The sequence below is a fragment of the Mycteria americana genome, chromosome 7 (genome assembly GCF_035582795.1).
Source record: "Mycteria americana isolate JAX WOST 10 ecotype Jacksonville Zoo and Gardens chromosome 7, USCA_MyAme_1.0, whole genome shotgun sequence".
Taxonomy (NCBI): Eukaryota; Metazoa; Chordata; class Aves; order Ciconiiformes; family Ciconiidae; genus Mycteria; species Mycteria americana.
Genome location: NC_134371.1, coordinates 27,970,193 through 27,986,163, shown reverse-complemented (window position 1 = coordinate 27,986,163; position 15,971 = coordinate 27,970,193). Strand labels below are relative to the sequence as shown.

The 15,971-nt window shown below is 74.5% G+C and overlaps 14 non-coding genes across 14 annotated transcripts; all 14 read right to left on the bottom strand.

Annotated features, from left to right (window-relative positions):
* Positions 1-952: 952 nt before the first annotated feature.
* LOC142413283 (5S ribosomal RNA) lies at positions 953-1,071 on the bottom strand. Its single transcript, XR_012776745.1, has one exon. It is a non-coding gene; the product is annotated as a 5S ribosomal RNA (ribosomal RNA).
* Positions 1,072-2,029: 958 nt separating this feature from the next.
* Positions 2,030-2,148, bottom strand: LOC142413292 (5S ribosomal RNA). Its single transcript, XR_012776754.1, has one exon. It is a non-coding gene; the product is annotated as a 5S ribosomal RNA (ribosomal RNA).
* Positions 2,149-3,113: 965 nt separating this feature from the next.
* On the bottom strand, positions 3,114-3,232 carry LOC142413297 (5S ribosomal RNA). Its single transcript, XR_012776759.1, has one exon. It is a non-coding gene; the product is annotated as a 5S ribosomal RNA (ribosomal RNA).
* Positions 3,233-4,197: 965 nt separating this feature from the next.
* On the bottom strand, positions 4,198-4,316 carry LOC142413282 (5S ribosomal RNA). The gene has a single exon (XR_012776744.1). It is a non-coding gene; the product is annotated as a 5S ribosomal RNA (ribosomal RNA).
* A 958-nt stretch (positions 4,317-5,274) lies between these two features.
* LOC142413287 (5S ribosomal RNA) lies at positions 5,275-5,393 on the bottom strand. The gene has a single exon (XR_012776749.1). It is a non-coding gene; the product is annotated as a 5S ribosomal RNA (ribosomal RNA).
* Positions 5,394-6,351: 958 nt separating this feature from the next.
* LOC142413281 (5S ribosomal RNA) lies at positions 6,352-6,470 on the bottom strand. The gene has a single exon (XR_012776743.1). It is a non-coding gene; the product is annotated as a 5S ribosomal RNA (ribosomal RNA).
* Positions 6,471-7,434: 964 nt separating this feature from the next.
* On the bottom strand, positions 7,435-7,553 carry LOC142413279 (5S ribosomal RNA). The gene has a single exon (XR_012776741.1). It is a non-coding gene; the product is annotated as a 5S ribosomal RNA (ribosomal RNA).
* Positions 7,554-8,519: 966 nt separating this feature from the next.
* Positions 8,520-8,638, bottom strand: LOC142413296 (5S ribosomal RNA). Its single transcript, XR_012776758.1, has one exon. It is a non-coding gene; the product is annotated as a 5S ribosomal RNA (ribosomal RNA).
* A 965-nt stretch (positions 8,639-9,603) lies between these two features.
* LOC142413278 (5S ribosomal RNA) lies at positions 9,604-9,722 on the bottom strand. The gene has a single exon (XR_012776740.1). It is a non-coding gene; the product is annotated as a 5S ribosomal RNA (ribosomal RNA).
* Positions 9,723-10,687: 965 nt separating this feature from the next.
* LOC142413277 (5S ribosomal RNA) lies at positions 10,688-10,806 on the bottom strand. Its single transcript, XR_012776739.1, has one exon. It is a non-coding gene; the product is annotated as a 5S ribosomal RNA (ribosomal RNA).
* Positions 10,807-11,771: 965 nt separating this feature from the next.
* Positions 11,772-11,890, bottom strand: LOC142413276 (5S ribosomal RNA). The gene has a single exon (XR_012776738.1). It is a non-coding gene; the product is annotated as a 5S ribosomal RNA (ribosomal RNA).
* Positions 11,891-12,855: 965 nt separating this feature from the next.
* Positions 12,856-12,974, bottom strand: LOC142413275 (5S ribosomal RNA). The gene has a single exon (XR_012776737.1). It is a non-coding gene; the product is annotated as a 5S ribosomal RNA (ribosomal RNA).
* Positions 12,975-13,939: 965 nt separating this feature from the next.
* Positions 13,940-14,058, bottom strand: LOC142413274 (5S ribosomal RNA). The gene has a single exon (XR_012776736.1). It is a non-coding gene; the product is annotated as a 5S ribosomal RNA (ribosomal RNA).
* A 965-nt stretch (positions 14,059-15,023) lies between these two features.
* LOC142413273 (5S ribosomal RNA) lies at positions 15,024-15,142 on the bottom strand. Its single transcript, XR_012776735.1, has one exon. It is a non-coding gene; the product is annotated as a 5S ribosomal RNA (ribosomal RNA).
* Positions 15,143-15,971: the final 829 nt, after the last annotated feature.

The window sequence follows — 15,971 nt, the reverse complement described above, 5'->3', positions numbered from 1 at the left end:
CAACAGCCCTCTCGCCTCCCCGACGCCACGCTCCCCACCCACGCTACAGCCCCCCAAACACCCACCCCACGCCCGACGCACGACCCACAACAACGCCCAGCGCACCGCCGGCACCCACAACACCACCCGCGCCTACCCCCCCCGACACCGCACCCGCTGCCCCGACGACACCCAACGACCACCACCACCCACGACGACACCCGCGCGCGCCCCCACAAAACAACAGCCCCGCTGCCCCGACGACAGCCCTCTCACGCAAAGGCCACCACCACACAGCCCCGCGCTACGCACACCCCCGCCCGCGGACCGCGGCGCCCGCCACCCCGAATCGCGCCCGCCACGCCACCGCCAGCCACAGCGACACCCGCACCTTCCCCCGCAAACACCGGCCCCCCCGCCCCGCCAACGGCCCTCTCGCCCAACGCCCGCCGCGCTCCCACCCCGCGCCGCAGGCCCACCCACCCACGGCCCGGGGCGCCCCGCCGCCCCGCTACGTGACCCACAGCGCCGCCGTGACCCACAGCCACACCCCCACCTGGCCCCCCAAACACCACACCCCCGGACCCACCAACAGCCCTTCTCGCCCAACCCCAACAACGCTCCCAGCCCGCCCCACGGCCCCACCGCCCCACGGGCCACGACGCCAGCCCAGACGACGGACGCCTGCCCCCCCCTCCACCGCCCGCAGCGACACACGCACGTGCCCCCCCCACCCCCCAAACACCCCGCCCCCTGCCCCGACAACAGCCCTCGCGCCCAACCGCCGCCCTCCTCCCACCCCGCCCCACCGACCCTCCGACCCACGGGCCGGGGCCACGCGCGAGCCCCACCTACCCCTGCCCCACCGCAACCACCCGCAGCAACACACGCAGGGGGCCCCACACGCTCCTCCCCTCCCCAACACCCCAACACCAAAACGGGGGCTGCCCCCGCGCCCCTGACCCCCGGCAAAAGCCTACAGCACCCGGTATTCCCAGGCGGTCTCCCATCCAAGTACTAACCGGGCCCGACCCTGCTTAGCTTCCGAGATCAGACGAGATCGGGCGTTCTCAGGGTGGTATGGCCGTAGGCACCCCCTCCCCCGACAACAGCCCTCTCGCCTCCCCGACGCCACGCTCCCCACCCACGCTACAGCCCCCCAAACACCCACCCCACGCCCGACGCACGACCCACAACAACGCCCAGCGCACCGCCGGCACCCACAACACCACCCGCGCCTACCCCCCCCGACACCGCACCCGCTGCCCCGACGACACCCAACGACCACCACCACCCACGACGACACCCGCGCGCGCCCCCACAAAACAACAGCCCCGCTGCCCCGACGACAGCCCTCTCACGCAAAGGCCACCACCACACAGCCCCGCGCTACGCACACCCCCGCCCGCGGACCGCGGCGCCCGGCACCCCGAATCGCGCCCGCCACGCCACCGCCAGCCACAGCGACACCCGCACCTTCCCCCGCAAACACCAGCCCCCCCGCCCCGCCAACGGCCCTCTCGCCCAACGCCCGCCGCGCTCCCACCCCGCGCCGCAGGCCCACCCACCCACGGCCCGGGGCGCCCCGCCGCCCCGCTACGTGACCCACAGCGCCGCCGTGACCCACAGCCACACCCCCACCTGGCCCCCCAAACACCACACCCCCGGACCCACCAACAGCCCTTCTCGCCCAACCCCAACAACGCTCCCAGCCCGCCCCACGGCCCCACCGCCCCACGGGCCACGACGCCAGCCCAGACGACGGACGCCTGCCCCCCCCTCCACCGCCCGCAGCGACACACGCACGTGCCCCCCCCACCCCCCAAACACCCCGCCCCCTGCCCCGACAACAGCCCTCGCGCCCAACCGCCGCCCTCCTCCCACCCCGCCCCACCGACCCTCCGACCCACGGGCCGGGGCCACGCGCGAGCCCCACCTACCCCTGCCCCACCGCAACCACCCGCAGCAACACACGCAGGGGGCCCCACACGCTCCTCCCCTCCCCAACACCCCAACACCAAAACGGGGGCTGCCCCCGACCCCCGGCAAAAGCCTACAGCACCCGGTATTCCCAGGCGGTCTCCCATCCAAGTACTAACCGGGCCCGACCCTGCTTAGCTTCCGAGATCAGACGAGATCGGGCGTTCTCAGGGTGGTGTGGCCGTAGGCACCCCCTCCCCCGACAACAGCCCTCTCGCCTCCCCGACGCCACGCTCCCCACCCACGCTACAGCCCCCCAAACACCCACCCCACGCCCGACGCACGACCCACAACAACGCCCAGCGCACCGCCGGCACCCACAACACCACCCGCGCCTACCCCCCCCGACACCGCACCCGCTGCCCCGACGACACCCAACGACCACCACCACCCACGACAACACCCGCGCGCGCCCCCACAAAACAACAGCCCCGCTGCCCCGACGACAGCCCTCTCACGCAAAGGCCACCACCACACAGCCCCGCGCTACGCACACCCCCGCCCGCGGACCGCGGCGCCCGCCACCCCGAATCGCGCCCGCCACGCCACCGCCAGCCACAGCGACACCCGCACCTTCCCCCGCAAACACCGGCCCCCCCGCCCCGCCAACGGCCCTCTCGCCCAACGCCCGCCGCGCTCCCACCCCGCGCCGCAGGCCCACCCACCCACGGCCCGGGGCGCCCCGCCGCCCCGCTACGTGACCCACAGCGCCCCCGTGACCCACAGCCACACCCCCACCTGGCCCCCCAAACACCACACCCCCGGACCCACCAACAGCCCTTCTCGCCCAACCCCAACAACGCTCCCAGCCCGCCCCACGGCCCCACCGCCCCACGGGCCACGACGCCAGCCCAGACGACGGACGCCTGCCCCCCCCTCCACCGCCCGCAGCGACACACGCACGTGCCCCCCCCACCCCCCAAACACCCCGCCCCTGCCCCGACAACAGCCCTCGCGCCCAACCGCCGCCCTCCTCCCACCCCGCCCCACCGACCCTCCGACCCACGGGCCGGGGCCACGCGCGAGCCCCACCTACCCCTGCCCCACCGCAACCACCCACAGCAACACACGCAGGGGGCCCCACACGCTCCTCCCCTCCCCAACACCCCAACACCAAAACGGGGGCTGCCCCCGCGCCCCCGACCCCCGGCAAAAGCCTACAGCACCCGGTATTCCCAGGCGGTCTCCCATCCAAGTACTAACCGGGCCCGACCCTGCTTAGCTTCCGAGATCAGACAAGATCGGGCGTTCTCAGGGTGGTATGGCCGTAGGCACCCCCTCCCCCGACAACAGCCCTCTCGCCTCCCCGACGCCACGCTCCCCACCCACGCTACAGCCCCCCAAACACCCACCCCACGCCCGACGCACGACCCACAACAACGCCCAGCGCACCGCCGGCACCCACAACACCACCCGCGCCTACCCCCCCCGACACCGCACCCGCTGCCCCGACGACACCCAACGACCACCACCACCCACGACGACACCCGCGCGCGCCCCCACAAAACAACAGCCCCGCTGCCCCGACGACAGCCCTCTCACGCAAAGGCCACCACCACACAGCCCCAAGCTACGCACACCCCCGCCCGCGGACCGCGGCGCCCGCCACCCCGAATCGCGCCCGCCACGCCACCGCCAGCCACAGCAACACCCGCACCTTCCCCCGCAAACACCGGCCCCCCCGCCCCGCCAACGGCCCTCTCGCCCAACGCCCGCCGCGCTCCCACCCCGCGCCGCGGGCGCACCCACCCACGGCCCGGGGCGCCCCGCCGCCCCGCTACGTGACCCACAGCGCCGCCGTGACCCACAGCCACACCCCCACCTGGCCCCCCAAACACCACACCCCCGGACCCACCAACAGCCCTTCTCGCCCAACCCCAACAACGCTCCCAGCCCGCCCCACGGCCCCACCGCCCCACGGGCCACGACGCCAGGCCAGACGACGGACGCCTGCCACCCCCTCCACCGCCCGCAGCGACACACGCACGTGCCCCCCCCACCACCCAAACACCCCGCCCCTGCCCCGACAACAGCCCTCGCGCCCAACCGCCGCCCTCCTCCCACCCCGCCCCACCGACCCTCCGACCCACGGGCCGGGGCCACGCGCGAGCCCCACCTACCCCTGCCCCACCGCAACCACCCACAGCAACACACGCAGGGGGCCCCACACGCTCCTCCCCTCCCCAACACCCCAACACCAAAACGGGGGCTGCCCCCGCGCCCCCGACCCCCGGCAAAAGCCTACAGCACCCGGTATTCCCAGGCGGTCTCCCATCCAAGTACTAACCGGGCCCGACCCTGCTTAGCTTCCGAGATCAGACGAGATCGGGCGTTCTCAGGGTGGTATGGCCGTAGGCACCCCCTCCCCCGACAACAGCCCTCTCGCCTCCCCGACGCCACGCTCCCCACCCACGCTACAGCCCCCCAAACACCCACCCCACGCCCGACGCACGACCCACAACAACGCCCAGCGCACCGCCGGCACCCACAACACCACCCGCGCCTACCCCCCCCGACACCGCACCCGCTGCCCCGACGACACCCAACGACCACCACCACCCACGACAACACCCGCGCGCGCCCCCACAAAACAACAGCCCCGCTGCCCCGACGACAGCCCTCTCACGCAAAGGCCACCACCACACAGCCCCGCGCTACGCACACCCCCGCCCGCGGACCGCGGCGCCCGCCACCCCGACTCGCGCCCGCCACGCCACCGCCAGCCACAGCGACACCCGCACCTTCCCCCGCAAACACCAGCCCCCCCGCCCCGCCAACGGCCCTCTCGCCCAACGCCCGCCGCGCTCCCACCCCGCGCCGGAGGCCCACCCACCCACGGCCCGGGGCGCCCCGCCGCCCCGCTACGTGACCCACAGCGCCGCCGTGACCCACAGCCACACCCCCACCTGGCCCCCCAAACACCACACCCCCGGACCCACCAACAGCCCTTCTCGCCCAACCCCAACAACGCTCCCAGCCCGCCCCACGGCCCCACCGCCCCACGGGCCACGACGCCAGGCCAGACGACGGACGCCTGCCACCCCCTCCACCGCCCGCAGCGACACACGCACGTGCCCCCCCCACCACCCAAACACCCCGCCCCTGCCCCGACAACAGCCCTCGCGCCCAACCGCCGCCCTCCTCCCACCCCGCCCCACCGACCCTCCGACCCACGGGCCGGGGCCACGCGCGAGCCCCACCTACCCCTGCCCCACCGCAACCACCCACAGCAACACACGCAGGGGGCCCCACACGCTCCTCCCCTCCCCAACACCCCAACACCAAAACGGGGGCTGCCCCCGCGCCCCCGGCAAAAGCCTACAGCACCCGGTATTCCCAGGCGGTCTCCCATCCAAGTACTAACCGGGCCCGACCCTGCTTAGCTTCCGAGATCAGACGAGATCGGGCGTTCTCAGGGTGGTATGGCTGTAGGCACCCCCTCCCCCGACAACAGCCCTCTCGCCTCCCCGACGCCACGCTCCCCACCCACGCTACAGCCCCCCAAACACCCACCCCACGCCCGACGCACGACCCACAACAACGCCCAGCGCACCGCCGGCACCCACAACACCACCCGCGCCTACCCCCCCCGACACCGCACCCGCTGCCCCGACGACACCCAACGACCACCACCACCCACGACGACACCCGCGCGCGCCCCCACAAAACAACAGCCCCGCTGCCCCGACGACAGCCCTCTCGCGCAAAGGCCACCACCACACAGCCCCGCGCTACGCACACCCCCGCCCGCGGACCGCGGCGCCCGCCACCCCGACTCGCGCCCGCCACGCCACCGCCAGCCACAGCGACACCCGCACCTTCCCCCGCAAACACCAGCCCCCCCGCCCCGCCAACGGCCCTCTCGCCCAACGCCCGCCGCGCTCCCACCCCGCGCCGCAGGTCCACCCACCCACGGCCCGGGGCGCCCCGCCGCCCCGCTACGTGACCCACAGCGCCCCCGTGACCCACAGCCACACCCCCACCTGGCCCCCCAAACACCACACCCCCGGACCCACCAACAGCCCTTCTCGCCCAACCCCAACAACGCTCCCAGCCCGCCCCACGGCCCCACCGCCCCACGGGCCACGACGCCAGCCCAGACGACGGACGCCTGCCACCCCCTCCACCGCCCGCAGCGACACACGCACGTGCCCCCCCCACCCCCCAAACACCCCGCCCCTGCCCCGACAACAGCCCTCGCGCCCAACCGCCGCCCTCCTCCCACCCCGCCCCACCGACCCTCCGACCCACGGGCCGGGGCCACGCGCGAGCCCCACCTACCCCTGCCCCACCGCAACCACCCACAGCAACACACGCAGGGGGCCCCACACGCTCCTCCCCTCCCCAACACCCCAACACCAAAACGGGGGCTGCCCCCGCGCCCCCGGCAAAAGCCTACAGCACCCGGTATTCCCAGGCGGTCTCCCATCCAAGTACTAACCGGGCCCGACCCTGCTTAGCTTCCGAGATCAGACGAGATCGGGCGTTCTCAGGGTGGTATGGCCGTAGGCACCCCCTCCCCCGACAACAGCCCTCTCGCCTCCCCGACGCCACGCTCCCCACCCACGCTACAGCCCCCCAAACACCCACCCCACGCCCGACGCACGACCCACAACAACGCCCAGCGCACCGCCGGCACCCACAACACCACCCGCGCCTACCCCCCCCGACACCGCACCCACTGCCCCGACGACACCCAACGACCACCACCACCCACGACAACACCCGCGCGCGCCCCCACAAAACAACAGCCCCGCTGCCCCGACGACAGCCCTCTCGCGCAAAGGCCACCACCACACAGCCCCACGCTACGCACACCCCCGCCCGCGGACCGCGGCGCCCGCCACCCCGACTCGCGCCCGCCACGCCACCGCCAGCCACAGCGACACCCGCACCTTCCCCCGCAAACACCAGCCCCCCCGCCCCGCCAACGGCCCTCTCGCCCAACGCCCGCCGCGCTCCCACCCCGCGCCGCAGGCCCACCCACCCACGGCCCGGGGCGCCCCGCCGCCCCGCTACGTGACCCACAGCGCCGCCGTGACCCACAGCCACACCCCCACCTGGCCCCCCAAACACCACACCCCCGGACCCACCAACAGCCCTTCTCGCCCAACCCCAACAACGCTCCCAGCCCGCCCCACGGCCCCACCGCCCCACGGGCCACGACGCCAGCCCAGACGACGGACGCCTGCCCCCCCCTCCACCGCCCGCAGCGACACACGCACGTGCCCCCCCCCCCCCAGACACCCCGCCCCCTGCCCCGACAACAGCCCTCGCGCCCAACCGCCGCCCTCCTCCCACCCCGCCCCACCGACCCTCCGACCCACGGGCCGGGGCCACGCGCGAGCCCCACCTACCCCTGCCCCACCGCAACCACCCGCAGCAACACACGCAGGGGGCCCCACACGCTCCTCCCCTCCCCAACACCCCAACACCAAAACGGGGGCTGCCCCCGCGCCCCTGACCCCCGGCAAAAGCCTACAGCACCCGGTATTCCCAGGCGGTCTCCCATCCAAGTACTAACCGGGCCCGACCCTGCTTAGCTTCCGAGATCAGACGAGATCGGGCGTTCTCAGGGTGGTATGGCCGTAGGCACCCCCTCCCCCGACAACAGCCCTCTCGCCTCCCCGACGCCACGCTCCCCACCCACGCTACAGCCCCCCAAACACCCACCCCACGCCCGACGCACGACCCACAACAACGCCCAGCGCACCGCCGGCACCCACAACACCACCCGCGCCTACCCCCCCCGACACCGCACCCGCTGCCCCGACGACACCCAACGACCACCACCACCCACGACGACACCCGCGCGCGCCCCCACAAAACAACAGCCCCGCTGCCCCGACGACAGCCCTCTCACGCAAAGGCCACCACCACACAGCCCCGCGCTACGCACACCCCCGCCCGCGGACCGCGGCGCCCGGCACCCCGAATCGCGCCCGCCACGCCACCGCCAGCCACAGCGACACCCGCACCTTCCCCCGCAAACACCAGCCCCCCCGCCCCGCCAACGGCCCTCTCGCCCAACGCCCGCCGCGCTCCCACCCCGCGCCGCAGGCCCACCCACCCACGGCCCGGGGCGCCCCGCCGCCCCGCTACGTGACCCACAGCGCCGCCGTGACCCACAGCCACACCCCCACCTGGCCCCCCAAACACCACACCCCCGGACCCACCAACAGCCCTTCTCGCCCAACCCCAACAACGCTCCCAGCCCGCCCCACGGCCCCACCGCCCCACGGGCCACGACGCCAGCCCAGACGACGGACGCCTGCCCCCCCCTCCACCGCCCGCAGCGACACACGCACGTGCCCCCCCCACCCCCCAAACACCCCGCCCCCTGCCCCGACAACAGCCCTCGCGCCCAACCGCCGCCCTCCTCCCACCCCGCCCCACCGACCCTCCGACCCACGGGCCGGGGCCACGCGCGAGCCCCACCTACCCCTGCCCCACCGCAACCACCCGCAGCAACACACGCAGGGGGCCCCACACGCTCCTCCCCTCCCCAACACCCCAACACCAAAACGGGGGCTGCCCCCGCGCCCCTGACCCCCGGCAAAAGCCTACAGCACCCGGTATTCCCAGGCGGTCTCCCATCCAAGTACTAACCGGGCCCGACCCTGCTTAGCTTCCGAGATCAGACAAGATCGGGCGTTCTCAGGGTGGTATGGCCGTAGGCACCCCCTCCCCCGACAACAGCCCTCTCGCCTCCCCGACGCCACGCTCCCCACCCACGCTACAGCCCCCCAAACACCCACCCCACGCCCGACGCACGACCCACAACAACGCCCAGCGCACCGCCGGCACCCACAACACCACCCGCGCCTACCCCCCCCGACACCGCACCCGCTGCCCCGACGACACCCAACGACCACCACCACCCACGACGACACCCGCGCGCGCCCCCACAAAACAACAGCCCCGCTGCCCCGACGACAGCCCTCTCACGCAAAGGCCACCACCACACAGCCCCAAGCTACGCACACCCCCGCCCGCGGACCGCGGCGCCCGGCACCCCGAATCGCGCCCGCCACGCCACCGCCAACCACAGCAACACCCGCACCTTCCCCCGCAAACACCGGCCCCCCCGCCCCGCCAACGGCCCTCTCGCCCAACGCCCGCCGCGCTCCCACCCCGCGCCGCAGGCCCACCCACCCACGGCCCGGGGCGCCCCGCCGCCCCGCTACGTGACCCACAGCGCCCCCGTGACCCACAGCCACACCCCCACCTGGCCCCCCAAACACCACACCCCCGGACCCACCAACAGCCCTTCTCGCCCAACCCCAACAACGCTCCCAGCCCGCCCCACGGCCCCACCGCCCCACGGGCCACGACGCCAGCCCAGACGACGGACGCCTGCCCCCCCCTCCACCGCCCGCAGCGACACACGCACGTGCCCCCCCCACCACCCAAACACCCCGCCCCTGCCCCGACAACAGCCCTCGCGCCCAACCGCCGCCCTCCTCCCACCCCGCCCCACCGACCCTCCGACCCACGGGCCGGGGCCACGCGCGAGCCCCACCTACCCCTGCCCCACCGCAACCACCCACAGCAACACACGCAGGGGGCCCCACACGCTCCTCCCCTCCCCAACACCCCAACACCAAAACGGGGGCTGCCCCCGCGCCCCCGACCCCCGGCAAAAGCCTACAGCACCCGGTATTCCCAGGCGGTCTCCCATCCAAGTACTAACCGGGCCCGACCCTGCTTAGCTTCCGAGATCAGACGAGATCGGGCGTTCTCAGGGTGGTATGGCCGTAGGCACCCCCTCCCCCGACAACAGCCCTCTCGCCTCCCCGACGCCACGCTCCCCACCCACGCTACAGCCCCCCAAACACCCACCCCACGCCCGACGCACGACCCACAACAACGCCCAGCGCACCGCCGGCACCCACAACACCACCCGCGCCTACCCCCCCCGACACCGCACCCGCTGCCCCGACGACACCCAACGACCACCACCACCCACGACAACACCCGCGCGCGCCCCCACAAAACAACAGCCCCGCTGCCCCGACGACAGCCCTCTCACGCAAAGGCCACCACCACACAGCCCCGCGCTACGCACACCCCCGCCCGCGGACCGCGGCGCCCGCCACCCCGAATCGCGCCCGCCACGCCACCGCCAGCCACAGCGACACCCGCACCTTCCCCCGCAAACACCAGCCCCCCCGCCCCGCCAACGGCCCTCTCGCCCAACGCCCGCCGCGCTCCCACCCCGCACCGCAGGCGCACCCACCCACGGCCCGGGGCCCCCCGCCGCCCCGCTACGTGACCCACAGCGCCGCCGTGACCCACAGCCACACCCCCACCTGGCCCCCCAAACACCACACCCCCGGACCCACCAACAGCCCTTCTCGCCCAACCCCAACAACGCTCCCAGCCCGCCCCACGGCCCCACCGCCCCACGGGCCACGACGCCAGGCCAGACGACGGACGCCTGCTCCCCCCTCCACCGCCCGCAGCGACACACGCACGTGCCCCCCCCACCCCCCAAACACCCCGCCCCTGCCCCGACAACAGCCCTCGCGCCCAACCGCCGCCCTCCTCCCACCCCGCCCCACCGACCCTCCGACCCACGGGCCGGGGCCACGCGCGAGCCCCACCTACCCCTGCCCCACCGCAACCACCCACAGCAACACAGGCAGGGGGCCCCACACGCTCCTCCCCTCCCCAACACCCCAACACCAAAACGGGGGCTGCCCCCGCGCCCCCGACCCCCGGCAAAAGCCTACAGCACCCGGTATTCCCAGGCGGTCTCCCATCCAAGTACTAACCGGGCCCGACCCTGCTTAGCTTCCGAGATCAGACGAGATCGGGCGTTCTCAGGGTGGTATGGCCGTAGGCACCCCCTCCCCCGACAACAGCCCTCTCGCCTCCCCGACGCCACGCTCCCCACCCACGCTACAGCCCCCCAAACACCCACCCCACGCCCGACGCACGACCCACAACAACGCCCAGCGCACCGCCGGCACCCACAACACCACCCGCGCCTACCCCCCCCGACACCGCACCCGCTGCCCCGACGACACCCAACGACCACCACCACCCACGACAACACCCGCGCGCGCCCCCACAAAACAACAGCCCCGCTGCCCCGACGACAGCCCTCTCACGCAAAGGCCACCACCACACAGCCCCGCGCTACGCACACCCCCGCCCGCGGACCGCGGCGCCCGCCACCCCGACTCGCGCCCGCCACGCCACCGCCAGCCACAGCGACACCCGCACCTTCCCCCGCAAACACCAGCCCCCCCGCCCCGCCAACGGCCCTCTCGCCCAACGCCCGCCGCGCTCCCACCCCGCGCCGCGGGCGCACCCACCCACGGCCCGGGGCGCCCCGCCGCCCCGCTACGTGACCCACAGCGCCGCCGTGACCCACAGCCACACCCCCACCTGGCCCCCCAAACACCACACCCCCGGACCCACCAACAGCCCTTCTCGCCCAACCCCAACAACGCTCCCAGCCCGCCCCACGGCCCCACCGCCCCACGGGCCACGACGCCAGGCCAGACGACGGACGCCTGCCACCCCCTCCACCGCCCGCAGCGACACACGCACGTGCCCCCCCCACCACCCAAACACCCCGCCCCTGCCCCGACAACAGCCCTCGCGCCCAACCGCCGCCCTCCTCCCACCCCGCCCCACCGACCCTCCGACCCACGGGCCGGGGCCACGCGCGAGCCCCACCTACCCCTGCCCCACCGCAACCACCCACAGCAACACACGCAGGGGGCCCCACACGCTCCTCCCCTCCCCAACACCCCAACACCAAAACGGGGGCTGCCCCCGCGCCCCCGACCCCCGGCAAAAGCCTACAGCACCCGGTATTCCCAGGCGGTCTCCCATCCAAGTACTAACCGGGCCCGACCCTGCTTAGCTTCCGAGATCAGACGAGATCGGGCGTTCTCAGGGTGGTATGGCCGTAGGCACCCCCTCCCCCGACAACAGCCCTCTCGCCTCCCCGACGCCACGCTCCCCACCCACGCTACAGCCCCCCAAACACCCACCCCACGCCCGACGCACGACCCACAACAACGCCCAGCGCACCGCCGGCACCCACAACACCACCCGCGCCTACCCCCCCCGACACCGCACCCGCTGCCCCGACGACACCCAACGACCACCACCACCCACGACAACACCCGCGCGCGCCCCCACAAAACAACAGCCCCGCTGCCCCGACGACAGCCCTCTCACGCAAAGGCCACCACCACACAGCCCCGCGCTACGCACACCCCCGCCCGCGGACCGCGGCGCCCGCCACCCCGAATCGCGCCCGCCACGCCACCGCCAGCCACAGCGACACCCGCACCTTCCCCCGCAAACACCAGCCCCCCCGCCCCGCCAACGGCCCTCTCGCCCAACGCCCGCCGCGCTCCCACCCCGCACCGCAGGCGCACCCACCCACGGCCCGGGGCCCCCCGCCGCCCCGCTACGTGACCCACAGCGCCGCCGTGACCCACAGCCACACCCCCACCTGGCCCCCCAAACACCACACCCCCGGACCCACCAACAGCCCTTCTCGCCCAACCCCAACAACGCTCCCAGCCCGCCCCACGGCCCCACCGCCCCACGGGCCACGACGCCAGGCCAGACGACGGACGCCTGCTCCCCCCTCCACCGCCCGCAGCGACACACGCACGTGCCCCCCCCACCCCCCAAACACCCCGCCCCTGCCCCGACAACAGCCCTCGCGCCCAACCGCCGCCCTCCTCCCACCCCGCCCCACCGACCCTCCGACCCACGGGCCGGGGCCACGCGCGAGCCCCACCTACCCCTGCCCCACCGCAACCACCCACAGCAACACAGGCAGGGGGCCCCACACGCTCCTCCCCTCCCCAACACCCCAACACCAAAACGGGGGCTGCCCCCGCGCCCCCGACCCCCGGCAAAAGCCTACAGCACCCGGTATTCCCAGGCGGTCTCCCATCCAAGTACTAACCGGGCCCGACCCTGCTTAGCTTCCGAGATCAGACGAGATCGGGCGTTCTCAGGGTGGTATGGCCGTAGGCACCCCCTCCCCCGACAACAGCCCTCTCGCCTCCCCGACGCCACGCTCCCCACCCACGCTACAGCCCCCCAAACACCCACCCCACGCCCGACGCACGACCCACAACAACGCCCAGCGCACCGCCGGCACCCACAACACCACCCGCGCCTACCCCCCCCGACACCGCACCCGCTGCCCCGACGACACCCAACGACCACCACCACCCACGACAACACCCGCGCGCGCCCCCACAAAACAACAGCCCCGCTGCCCCGACGACAGCCCTCTCACGCAAAGGCCACCACCACACAGCCCCGCGCTACGCACACCCCCGCCCGCGGACCGCGGCGCCCGCCACCCCGACTCGCGCCCGCCACGCCACCGCCAGCCACAGCGACACCCGCACCTTCCCCCGCAAACACCAGCCCCCCCGCCCCGCCAACGGCCCTCTCGCCCAACGCCCGCCGCGCTCCCACCCCGCGCCGCGGGCGCACCCACCCACGGCCCGGGGCGCCCCGCCGCCCCGCTACGTGACCCACAGCGCCGCCGTGACCCACAGCCACACCCCCACCTGGCCCCCCAAACACCACACCCCCGGACCCACCAACAGCCCTTCTCGCCCAACCCCAACAACGCTCCCAGCCCGCCCCACGGCCCCACCGCCCCACGGGCCACGACGCCAGGCCAGACGACGGACGCCTGCCACCCCCTCCACCGCCCGCAGCGACACACGCACGTGCCCCCCCCACCACCCAAACACCCCGCCCCTGCCCCGACAACAGCCCTCGCGCCCAACCGCCGCCCTCCTCCCACCCCGCCCCACCGACCCTCCGACCCACGGGCCGGGGCCACGCGCGAGCCCCACCTACCCCTGCCCCACCGCAACCACCCACAGCAACACACGCAGGGGGCCCCACACGCTCCTCCCCTCCCCAACACCCCAACACCAAAACGGGGGCTGCCCCCGCGCCCCCGACCCCCGGCAAAAGCCTACAGCACCCGGTATTCCCAGGCGGTCTCCCATCCAAGTACTAACCGGGCCCGACCCTGCTTAGCTTCCGAGATCAGACGAGATCGGGCGTTCTCAGGGTGGTATGGCCGTAGGCACCCCCTCCCCCGACAACAGCCCTCTCGCCTCCCCGACGCCACGCTCCCCACCCACGCTACAGCCCCCCAAACACCCACCCCACGCCCGACGCACGACCCACAACAACGCCCAGCGCACCGCCGGCACCCACAACACCACCCGCGCCTACCCCCCCCGACACCGCACCCGCTGCCCCGACGACACCCAACGACCACCACCACCCACGACAACACCCGCGCGCGCCCCCACAAAACAACAGCCCCGCTGCCCCGACGACAGCCCTCTCACGCAAAGGCCACCACCACACAGCCCCGCGCTACGCACACCCCCGCCCGCGGACCGCGGCGCCCGCCACCCCGAATCGCGCCCGCCACGCCACCGCCAGCCACAGCGACACCCGCACCTTCCCCCGCAAACACCAGCCCCCCCGCCCCGCCAACGGCCCTCTCGCCCAACGCCCGCCGCGCTCCCACCCCGCGCCGCAGGCCCACCCACCCACGGCCCGGGGCGCCCCGCCGCCCCGCTACGTGACCCACAGCGCCGCCGTGACCCACAGCCACACCCCCACCTGGCCCCCCAAACACCACACCCCCGGACCCACCAACAGCCCTTCTCGCCCAACCCCAACAACGCTCCCAGCCCGCCCCACGGCCCCACCGCCCCACGGGCCACGACGCCAGGCCAGACGACGGACGCCTGCCACCCCCTCCACCGCCCGCAGCGACACACGCACGTGCCCCCCCCACCACCCAAACACCCCGCCCCTGCCCCGACAACAGCCCTCGCGCCCAACCGCCGCCCTCCTCCCACCCCGCCCCACCGACCCTCCGACCCACGGGCCGGGGCCACGCGCGAGCCCCACCTACCCCTGCCCCACCGCAACCACCCACAGCAACACACGCAGGGGGCCCCACACGCTCCTCCCCTCCCCAACACCCCAACACCAAAACGGGGGCTGCCCCCGCGCCCCTGACCCCCGGCAAAAGCCTACAGCACCCGGTATTCCCAGGCGGTCTCCCATCCAAGTACTAACCGGGCCCGACCCTGCTTAGCTTCCGAGATCAGACGAGATCGGGCGTTCTCAGGGTGGTATGGCCGTAGGCACCCCCTCCCCCGACAACAGCCCTCTCGCCTCCCCGACGCCACGCTCCCCACCCACGCTACAGCCCCCCAAACACCCACCCCACGCCCGACGCGCGACCCACAACAACGCCCAGCGCACCGCCGACACCCACAGCAGCACCCGCGCCTACCCCCCCCGACACCGCACCCGCTGCCCCGACGACACCCAACGACCACCACCACCCACGACAACACCCGCGCGCGCCCCCACAAAACAACAGCCCCGCTGCCCCGACGACAGCCCTCTCACGCAAAGGCCACCACCACACAGCCCCGCGCTACGCACACCCCCGCCCGCGGACCGCGGCGCCCGCCACCCCGACTCGCGCCCGCCACGCCACCGCCAGCCACAGCGACACCCGCACCTTCCCCCGCAAACACCAGCCCCCCCGCCCCGCCAACGGCCCTCTCGCCCAACGCCCGCCGCGCTCCCACCCCGCACCGCAGGCCCACCCACCCACGGCCCGGGGCGCCCCGCCGCCCCGCTACGTGACCCACAGCGCCCCCGTGACCCACAGCCACACCCCCACCTGGCCCCCCAAACACCACACCCCCGGACCCACCAACAGCCCTTCTCGCCCAACCCCAACAACGCTCCCAGCCCGCCCCACGGCCCCACCGCCCCACGGGCCACGACGCCAGGCCAGACGACGGACGCCTGCCACCCCCTCCACCGCCCGCAGCGACACACGCACGTGCCCCCCCCACCACCCAAACACCCCGCCCCTGCCCCGACAACAGCCCTCGCGCCCAACCGCCGCCCTCCTCCCACCCCGCCCCACCGACCCTCCGACCCACGGGCCGGGGCCA